This window comes from Ursus arctos, unplaced genomic scaffold (assembly GCF_023065955.2).
Source record: "Ursus arctos isolate Adak ecotype North America unplaced genomic scaffold, UrsArc2.0 scaffold_17, whole genome shotgun sequence".
Classification (NCBI taxonomy): domain Eukaryota; kingdom Metazoa; phylum Chordata; class Mammalia; order Carnivora; family Ursidae; genus Ursus; species Ursus arctos.
In genome coordinates this window covers 3,035,483-3,046,145 of record NW_026622841.1, presented here as the reverse complement: position 1 = coordinate 3,046,145, position 10,663 = coordinate 3,035,483, and the positions used below count along the sequence as shown (strand labels likewise).

General features: G+C 45.7%; 1 long non-coding RNA gene across 1 annotated transcript; it reads right to left on the bottom strand.

The window, feature by feature from the left end:
* Positions 1–6,548: 6,548 nt before the first annotated feature.
* Positions 6,549–10,018, bottom strand: LOC130543961 (uncharacterized). Its single transcript, XR_008959762.1, has 2 exons — positions 7,784–10,018; positions 6,549–7,298 (listed from the first exon to the last, which is right to left on the bottom strand). It is a non-coding gene; the product is annotated as an uncharacterized LOC130543961 (long non-coding RNA).
* Between the last annotated feature and the right edge of the window lie 645 nt (positions 10,019–10,663).

The window sequence follows — 10,663 nt, the reverse complement described above, 5'->3', positions numbered from 1 at the left end:
TCATACCAAAAATCAGAAAATCACAAGTTGAATGAGAAGTCAACCAATTGATTTTAACACTAAGATGAATCAGATGTTAGAATTATCTCACAATAATTTTTTAAAGATTTTATTTATTTATTTTTCTTAGAGATAAAGAGCAAGAGAGAGAGAGCAGGAGCTGGGGAAGAGGCAGATGGAGAGGGAGAGGCAGACTCCTGCTGAGCAGGGAACCCAACACAGGGCTCAATTCCAGGACCCCAGGATCATGCCCTGAGCCGAAGGCAGACACTTAACCGACTGAGCCACCCAGACGCCACAAGAATTTTAAAGTACCCATCATAAAAATACACAGCTAATGAATCATTGAACACTGCATCAGGGACTGATGATGTACTATATGTTGGCTAATTGAACATAATAATAAAAACATAATAATAAAAAAAATTTTTAATAAAAATTTAAAAATAAATAAATAAACAAATACAAAAAAAATACTCCAAAAAGCAATTACAATATATTTTGAAACAAATGAAAAAGGAGAGGAATGTCAGCAGAAAAACAGAAGTCATACAGAAGAACGAAATGGAAATAATAGAACTGAAAGATACAAGAACAGAATGTTTTTAAATAGTAGGGTGTTCAACAGTAGACTGGAGAAGACTGAGGATAGAATCAGTGAACAGAAGGACAGATCAATGAAACATACCCAGTTTGAACAACAGAGAGAAGATACACTATGAATAAGTGAACTGACACTGCAGATGGGGCCAATAAAAGACCATTCACATCATATCATTTCAGGGAGAAATGGGGAGAAAAACTGCAAGGCTAAGAGAATATTTGAGGAAATAGTGTATGAAAACTTCTCGGATTTGGTGAATGCCCAAACCTACAGATTCAAGAAACTGTATAAAACCCAAATACGGTAACTCCAAAGAAATTTACACTGAGTCACATCATAATTAAACCCCTGAAAACTAAGGAGAAATGATACATTACCTAGAGGGGAACATGAATTCAAGTGACAAGAGATTTTTCTCTGTGGAAATCATGGAGGCCAGAAGGAAGCAGCACAATGTTTTTCAAGTGCTGAAAGAATTGTCAACCAGTAAAACTATTCTTCAAGATGAAGGAGAAATAAAAACATTCTTAGATGAAAGGGGAAAAAAAAAGAATTCCTCACTAGAGATCAACTCTGAAAGCATGACTAAAGTTAATCCTTCAAGCATCAAGAAAATGAAACAAAGAAGAAGAAGAAGGGGGAGGGGAAGGAGAAAGGGAAGGGGAAGAAGGCAAAGAAGATGCAGAGGAAGAAGGAGAAGAGGAAGAAGAAGGGGAAATAATTTTGGAGCATCAGAAAGGATAAAAGAACAATGGAAAGAGTAGAAGTATGAGAACATAGACTATCCTTTTCCTCGTGAATTTTCTAAATAATATGTGATGATTGAAACAAAGCTTATAAGATAATCAGACACTCAAGAAAATTTCACTGAAACTTATAGAAGTAAAGGGACCTACATCGAAGTCAAGTGTCCACACTTCATTCGAAGTGGTAAAATGTTGACGCCAGTAGACTGTGATAAGTCACGTATGTATATCGTAACGCTCAGAGTAAATACCAAGAAAACTATACAAAGACATACGTTCAAAAACACTATAAATAAATCAAGATGGAGTCCTAAGTAACCCACCGGATGGCAAGAAAATAGGAACAGAGGACCAAAAACCAAAGGAAAGAAACAGAAAACAAGATCTAACCCTTACTGTATCAATACAGGTTTAACGGTAAATTGTCTAAATACATAAAGTAAAAGGCAGAGATTGACACGGTGCGTAAAAAATCAGGACCCAACCATATGCTACTTAAAGAAATTCATTCCAAATTCAAACACATAGATAGATTGAAAGTACAAGGATGGAGAAAGATATCATGCGAACATTTATCTCCAAAGAGCAGGAGTAGCAATATTAACATCAGAAAAAGTAGACTTGAGAGCAAAGAAAATTATCAGAGAAGAAAGAAACAAGGAGGACATTACATAAGGATAAAAGGACCCATCTGACAGGAAGGTAAATAATCTTACATGGGAATGGACCAAACAACAAAGCCTCAAAATATATGAAGCCAAGCCTGATAGAGCTAAACGGAGAAACAGACCAATCTACGATTATAGTTAAGGACCTCAGGACCACACTCTGTACAAATGATAGGACTACTAGACAGAAAGTCAGCGTGGATACAGTTCTGAGCAAAAAACCAACCAACAGAACATATAGAGAACACTCCACCCAACAGCAGAATATCCATTTTTAGGATTTTTTCCCCAAACATTCCTGGGGGAGTTACCAAGGGAGGGGGGGAAGCGTATCTTGATATGCTGGAATAGAAAACAAACCTTAAAAAACTGAAATAATACATAGTATGTTCTCTGACCATGTGGAATCCATTCATGATTCAAAAAGCAAAATGAAACAAAAGAGAAACCTCCAGAAAACTAGGAATACAAGGATACGTCCTCAATTTGATAAAGAACATCTCCAAAAAATCTGCACTAACATTATACTTGATGATGAAAGACTCGGTGATACTCCTTTAAAGTTGGAGACAAGCCTGGGATGACCACACATCCTCCTGGAAGTTCTAGCAACTTCAGTAAGGCCAGAAAACCACCAATATAAAACATCTAGAATAGAAAGGAAGAAACAAAACTATCCCTACTTGCAGATGACAGTATTTCCTTCATTATTTCTACAACATCCCAAAGAATCCATAGGAAATATTGTAAAAGTTGAATTCAGCAAGTTTGCAGGAAGATCAACACAGGGAAGTGGATACATTTGGATATATTCCCGGTGAGGGGAAATCGAAGTCGGAAACACAATACCATTCACAATCAATCCAAAAAACATGAAATGCTTAGATATAAACTTCACAAAACATATACAGGACCCATAAACTGAACAACTTTAAAACACAGTTGAAAGAAATCAGTGAAGACCAAGCGAGGGGGAGCCACGCTCAGCACAGTCCCCATGATGAATGGCTCTTCTGTCACACGCGGTCGTCGCCACCACCACAGCCCCATGAGACTGTGTTATGATTTCTCGACTTGTTGTCAGAATCCAGCTGCTAAACAATAAACCGCTTGAGGATGGGACTGTGAGTTCCTCGCTCTTGTTTTCTGGACCTAGCCCAATGCCTGGCACGTAGATCACGTTGGGTAAACACTGGCTAGATCCCCAGGAAGCCCACCTGAGGCGGTCAACAGCAGCAGGCTCTTCAGAGATGTCCTGTTGGGAAAGAGTCATTGGAAAGTCATGTCCCTTATGGTTTGGGGTTGGGGCGGGGGTGGCGAGGGCCCATAGGCAGTGAGTTGAGGAATGAGGGGAGAGAACAGGGCAAAAGTGTGGCCAACACAGGGTTTGATAGGAGGAAAGAATTTGAGAAAATGGCGAGAGGAAGGAGCCATCTAAGGGAGAGAGAAAAACAGAAGCACAGTTGGAGAGGACAGCTCGTGGAAGGACCCCCAGGAGTGAGGGGAGCTGGTGTAGGGCACACGTAGAAGGGCGGCCTCCATGGCAAGGTGGTCAGAGACAAGATGGACGCAGCTCAAATATTCAAAGGTGCACTTCAGGGCGTCCGACTGTCTCTGTGTAAGCAGTTGTTTGTTGAAAGAGCAGTTGTAAGGGACGCACAGTCTTCAGCAGATTGACCGGGTTTAAAGGTGCAAGGAGCGTCATGAAAAAGGCTGTTATCCGGGAGGGAAAACAGAGTTGTCTGGTGTCCCTGAGAGCTGAGCCGATGGTAGTCTGTGGTCTCTGCAGGGCCAGGCATCCCCTCAGGCAGAGGTCAAGGATGCTGGCACGGAGGATGGGGGGCTGAGTGCCTGGCAGAGTCTGCGGGATGGGCCCCACAAGCGCCGCCTGCCTCCCCCACCTCCCTCCTGTGTCTGTGCGTGCTTCTGGTCTCTTGGACGCCAGCCCAAATCTCGCCAGCCCCCACTTTGCTATATTTCTAATTCTACAGAACCACTGTTTCCTACAATGCTTCTATAGTCTACCAACAAAGCTTATTCATTGTCCTAGGAGCAGAAAAGATTCCAAAATTCATCTTCTCCATAATTCAGACCCAAGTCAGCACCACGGCAGGCTCGGGTAATTTGGCCAACTCGCTGGCCACGATTCCTCACGTTGTAATCCATCATCATTATGAGCTGCATTCACAACATTTCTTCCTTTGGCATCAAGTCTGAAATGCAAAGGATTGTTAGGACAGAGAGAGATGAACCAATGAGATACTGAGACCCAGATATGTGCTTCGTTAGAAATGAAAATGGAAATATGATTCCAGGGGAAAAAGGACTTTGTCGCAACATGGTCACACACTCCTTTCAAAACATGAAAAATAAATTCACCCTCAAGAAAAAGAAGAAAAATGGATCTGACAGATTCGTTCTCTCATATCTGAGGTTTCTCCTCTGAGTCTGTGCATCAAGGATCAGCGGGCACATGCAAGGCCACGCCGTCAGGAAGACAGCCTGTGCGCTCATTGTTACCGAGTGGGTCCTCTCCTCACTGGTCCGCGCTTTTTAACCCAAATGTGATTAAGTGGCTTGTCCCAGAAATGAAAAAAGTCAGCTTCCAGCCCAAACATAAATAGATTACATACCCTGTGAGTTTCAATCTCGTGCCCAATATTCACTACAAATTTGAATGTTGGTAACTTTGATTGTATTTCTAATCCAGAAGGGACAAAATATCCCTCAGTAGCTCATTAATTACAAATTCTTTCTTACGGCCTTTTGATGTAGGGCAGAGTGGTGCGCGGGGCAGAATTATGGAATGTGGGAGAGATTCGACAGATCTTCCTCCACTCCCCAATATTACGGGTAAGGGGCCCGCAGATCAGGAAGAAAGGGGCCCTACACATCCAAGTTTTCCGGCCTGGGGCCCACCGCTCATTAGCTGCAACGCACAGAAATGCAAGCACCTCATCCTGGCCGGCTCTTACCTGTCTTTGCTTAGGTCGGGTAGACTTCCCACGTAGCTAATTGTAGATGTGGGTAAACCGTGCCCGAGACACAGGAGATACCAACAAACATGTGTTAAATGCTTCCTGAAATCGAGGCAAACGAGAACCTCCTTGGATCTCATCGGAAGTCCCAATCATAAATGATTCTCAGATACCAGTAGAATCTTGACAACTTCCCTACTGAGGATAATACACTTTGGCAATTTGTTACAGAATTAACATGACCATTTCTGAACCAAATCTTGGAATACTACTTCTAACAGCGGACTTTTTTCTGATTGATGCACTAATTTATAAATATTCATCATTTCATTATACAGTCAGTGAATCACTTTACCAGAAAAATTTTAAATTACTTGAATTCAGAACTGTCTCAGAAAATCCAAAATAAATGTACGGCAAGATCTACAGATCCATTCACACACGGACCCACGACGCGGACTCCGCGGTGTTCGCTTTGAGTAATTCTCATCTCCAAAGGCGCAGGATCTGTAAACTGCACTGTCGCCAAATTTACCATGTAATGGGTAACTGCCCATATGGGTCAGCTTAGAGGAAGGTCAATGATTAAAAGATTATGGTAAGCCTACCATAACGTGCCACTAACATCATCTTTCTCTTACAAGTGGGGGGACACAGGCTCATCCAGAATCGTAGTAACACTGCTTCCTCCGTTCTTGTTACTAGTTTGCAGCCAGTGGATCCATTCGGAGTGTTTATCTTGCAAGCTGCCTGAGTGCACAAAGACGGTGTGGTTTTTCCGATAGACATCGCTGCCACCTTCACACCTCCTAAAATCACGTGTCCTGTTCTGCTAGTAATACTGAGGTGGGACACATAAAAAGGCCAGGTAACACCTTCACAACGTTAGACAGATCCCGCAGTCGGGATTCTATCACAGTGGTATAAAAAGTCTCAGGATGTTTAATGAAATCATGACATTCTCCTTACTTCTGAAGTATACAAATCAGCCAATTATTACCGTGTTAAACTATATAGCCCAAAAAGGGTATATATATCAAAAATAAATAAATAAAAACCAGTTACTATTGTCCGAAAGTGAGCGAAAGAGCCTCTCTAATTGGGGAGGGAGGGGGAGACCATTTCAAGACCATCTTCCAGAGAAAATCAAGAGGAAGTATTTAGAAGGCTTTGCTGCAAACTTGTTATTAACTAGCTGCCTAAGTCAGACAACCTCACAGGGTTGGGATGTTAGACTCCTACGCAAAATGAAATTATTGGGACGTTCCAGCTCCAATATTTTACGATTTGCTACGTTTTGAAGTCAACGTGCAGCATGAAAATACTTTTTAAAACAGACTTTTGGGAAGGCAGAATAGTGACTGGCAAAGGATGGGTGCTCAGTAAATAAACAGCGTTGACTGCAGAAGGGAGCGGACCAGAAGGGGACCCCAGCGACGCGGGCACACGGCGGCTACCGAGCCGCCGTGTCACCGTCCCTCCTGCATTCAGAGAAGACATAGAGTGTCTCTTCGCACGGCCTAAACTGACATGACATAAGTGAGCATTCACATATGTTTTCAATCTTTATTAGGAACGTATTAGCCTAAGACACCGTGGGGACTTGCTGCAGGATTCGTGTTTTTGCTGTTGAGCGATGCACATTGTCTCTGTTTCAGATTTTCTCTTCCTCCCTTCCTCTGCCCCCACTCCCCCTTTTTTTAATTTAACCAGAGAAAATGGCATGTTAATTTCAGCTCCACCTCGGCTGGGTCATTCTCAGGTCAGCGGATTAGAGACACCAACAGAAGAAAGAAGACCGTGCGCTCCAACTGCAGGGCAGGATGACCCAGCCATCAATCACGCCGGCGCGCGCCTGAACAATGACAGTCATCTGTCAGGAAGCAGGAGGGGGCGTCTCATTAACACACCGCTCACCTGCCCTGAGCTACACCTCGCTTATAATAATATCGATCATTCACCTCCGAGGAGTTTCTTTTTTCTGCTGGATGAAATAACAGGCACTCTATTTCCCCTCTTCTCCCCTTGGAGTTCACACGGCTGGCTTGCTGGGAGAGGGAAGAAGTGGTCGGCGCTGGGCGGGACCGGGCGGGGGCGGACGCCGCCAGGAGAGCAAAGAAGGTGTCTCAGGGTGCTTGCGGTCGGGGTCACTGCACCGGTCACCTGAGAGCAGAGCCCGCACATGCAAGCCGGGGCGGGGACGTGCAAGTTGGGGCTGGAGGGCTCGGTCCCAGGCACGCCATCTCCCCCACCGTCCTCGGAAGGCTTCTTAAGATCTCACACTGGTTTCCCACGTCGTTTCCTGTGAATACAGACAACTTGAAAATGAAGTCAGCAAACAGGGTTGGTTTTCGGAGCGTTGGAATCTAGCACCAAGCCCTGTACTCACTACCTGTGTTTTTCCTGGTACTGTTCTGCCTCTGGTGAGCATTTAATTAACGCAGCCTAAGGAAGCCCTGAAACTGACCACAGAGAGAGTTCTGGAGACACTTCTGTGTGAAGCCACATTTAGTGATGTTCCCAAAAGGAGACTGTCAGGCACTTGCTGCAATACAGCATTCATGGCCTGTGCAGTCCCAGGATCTGGGATGTGTGTTTCTTTGATGGGCTGTAAATAGAGTCTTTTACAAAGTTTTAATGGAAAGCCCAGGATTTAAACTTAGGCCACCATCCGGAACTGTTCATAAATTACAAAAATGTGTTTCTCTTCCACCGCAGGGGGTTCAACACACACACGCTCACACACTCGGCCTTTTTCAATTCTTGAAAAAGGAAAATATAACATACCTTTTTTGCCGGAGTGGAAAAGTAGCCAAAAGCCACTACAGCTCAGAGGGGGCTCACGGACGAGAAAGCCGTGGCCCAGAGTGGCGATGCGACCTATGTGAGGCCACAGGAACCAGGCCTCGGGGGCGCACTGCTCGGGAAGGACAGTAGACCCACGGGAAACTGTGCCTCGGGCACGATGGAACATAAAACATGTCGATGGCAAACGTGGGTAGTGGCCCTCGGGTTGTCGGCTCGGGCACTGTCACTTACAAGCGCGGGGCTGACCGGCCTCAGGAACCTGGAGGAAAGGAGTGTCCCCACTCTCGAGCCCTGAATGCCCGGGGCCAGAGGACGGACGAGTGCAGGTGTCTCTCCTGGGGAAGGGCAAGCCAAGGACAAATCAAAGCAGCAGGGGAAGCAAGCTTACCGTGTCTGGAGACTACAGAAAACGTTCCTTTAGGGTCGCCTCCGCACGCCACGGAGCAACGCCCTCCTCCTGCCCCGGAACTCGGGTGCAGTTAGCGTGACGGCACGTAGGCTCGTGGGGAAAACGTCCCTCGCAGGGCAGCTTTGCTCCACTGCGGTGCGCTGTCCCCTGCGCGGGGAGCCTGCCGCGTTCTTTGGGGTTAGCAGTGCCGAAAGGCCAAGGCACTTCAGCAACGTCGGAGGGGTTTCTCTACTAAGAGTACAGGCTACAACCCCTTACGCGCAACTACAATCCAGAAGTGTTTGAACACTGCAAAGACTCATAGCTCCTTTGGCGACAAAATCTGACCTCCCCTCCACCGGCTGACCTATTTATCCCATTTAGATGGAAGATTCCTGCATTTGACTCACGCCCTTGATTCTGGAGCACTGGCCTGACTCCTCGAGAGGCTGCTGGGTACCAAACACGCACGCCCCCTGGCGCCTTTCTCAAATCGAAAAGATTCTGAACTTACCTGAAACACAGCTGGCTGGATGGCCTTGGGTCAGACCTTATGGAGCTTAACACCCCCTCAGCTGTGAAGGGTTCTGCGAATTTCTGTCCAGACATCAGCCTGCATCCCGTCATTCCTGGAGAAGACAAAACAACTACAAAAAGAACACGGGGCTCATTATGGCTTCTCTGGGAACCCCCATGCTGAAATTGCCCACCCGCTACTGTTTTTCTTTCTTTCCGCAGAGCAAGTGATGGTCCTGGTTAATAACAGTTCTGCCAGGAGCGCAGAGTTAGTACCCAGTGACACAGCCCTGGGGCCCGTCCGTGGGGCTGCGCATGAGCCTGTGGGATCCAACGGGCACCGTCTCCCAGAAGAAAGGCTGGAAATCGAATGCCCTGCCACTTCGTCAGATCTTCATGCCTCCTTCTCTGATTTGCAAAAGCCATTACCACAGTTGCTCTAAGGGGGAAAACATAAAATATAGGCCTACCCAGTTCTAATTCCCAAGAACTTAATCTATATCACACAGGATTAAAATATTGATTTTCCAGTAGGCTACTGGAAGGCAGCTGGTGGATTTTGGTGCAGGAGTCTTACGTGTGCAAGAGGCCAAATTTCACTTCTGGTGAGGGTCGTCGTGCTGACCATCGTGGCCCTTCTCCCCGACACTTGCCCTATCTCCTTTTGCTCCACGTAAATTATTTTCAAAACTTTGTCTTTTAAATCAGCCACCTGGATGTCTACGTAAGATTTTTTCCCAATCCCCGGGAACGACCCTTTCTAAAACGCAGTCCAGATTCATTACGCAGCTCTCTATGTGTTCTTTATTTATTCCGGACGTGGAAAAGGTGCACAGAACAGACATTTAATTTTTTACATAAATTCCTCTCCTTCTTTCTCTTCCCCCCTTCGACTCTCTCTCTCTCTTCCCCTCTCTCCCTCTCCCTTCCTCCCTCTCTTCCTCCCCCCTCCTTCTCCCCCTCTCTCTCTCCTTAATTGCCCGGCCTTTACAAACCCATGCCTGCGAAAGAAACACCCGTCTATTGCTGTCAGATGTGCCTGGCTGGGAAAGCTATTGGGTTTATAGAAGAGACAAACATTTCAGGCATGCCATTCTGGGGTAATGAAGCATGGCAACAAAATATACCTGTGCAACATTTGATAAAGATGAGCTGACATGCCAGTCCAAATAGGTTCTTTTGTGTGTCTGCACGTGTCTACCATCATTGCTTCCATCTTAAAACAGGAAGGTAGCAGCAACAGCAGCAGCTGGCAGGGACCAGAAGGGAGAGCCGCTCACACAATTAAACGTCGTTTACCTCTGGCCTGATTTCACTCCCACTACCCTTAATTTATTACATGTTTTCTCCCTTTTTATGCAAAAAAAAAAAAAGTGGTTCAATTTTTCTTTCTTTCTGTTGCTATCTACTTGCTTTTACAGGGGCTCTGGAGAAGACAATAGGGAAAGTCCCTGGGTGGGTAGCACTGGGTCTTAAGTTAAAATGCCTCTTAGTGGGGTTTTTATGGCTTTTATTGTTATTTGATTAATGTAAAGCAAAATTAAACCCTACAGTTACACATGGGTACATCAGCCAGAGAGTGGGCCAACTGCACTTCCTCCTTCGGTTTACAGAAAACGTCTTTTGTTGCTTAAGAATGAGAGCGGGAGAGAGAGAGAGAGAACTGTAGGCCAGCTAAAACGCAGGACTGGAAGATGCAGGAAACCCGTGACCCAGATACAAGCCAGAGAATCATTTCTGATCGCTCATCTTATCCGAGTTGGTTTCCTCGTGTTCCTCTGCCCGATTTCTGGGTCCAGTCAACCTGCATCTATTTCCTTTCTTCAGGACGGCCAAGGTGGCCATCCCCAGGTGTCCCCCTGGCAGGTGCCTCGGCTGGGACGACGCCGTGACCAAGGGAGGGGGTCTGCCTGGCGTCCCGCACTGCCCTCGCTAAACCTGGCTTCACAAAGGCC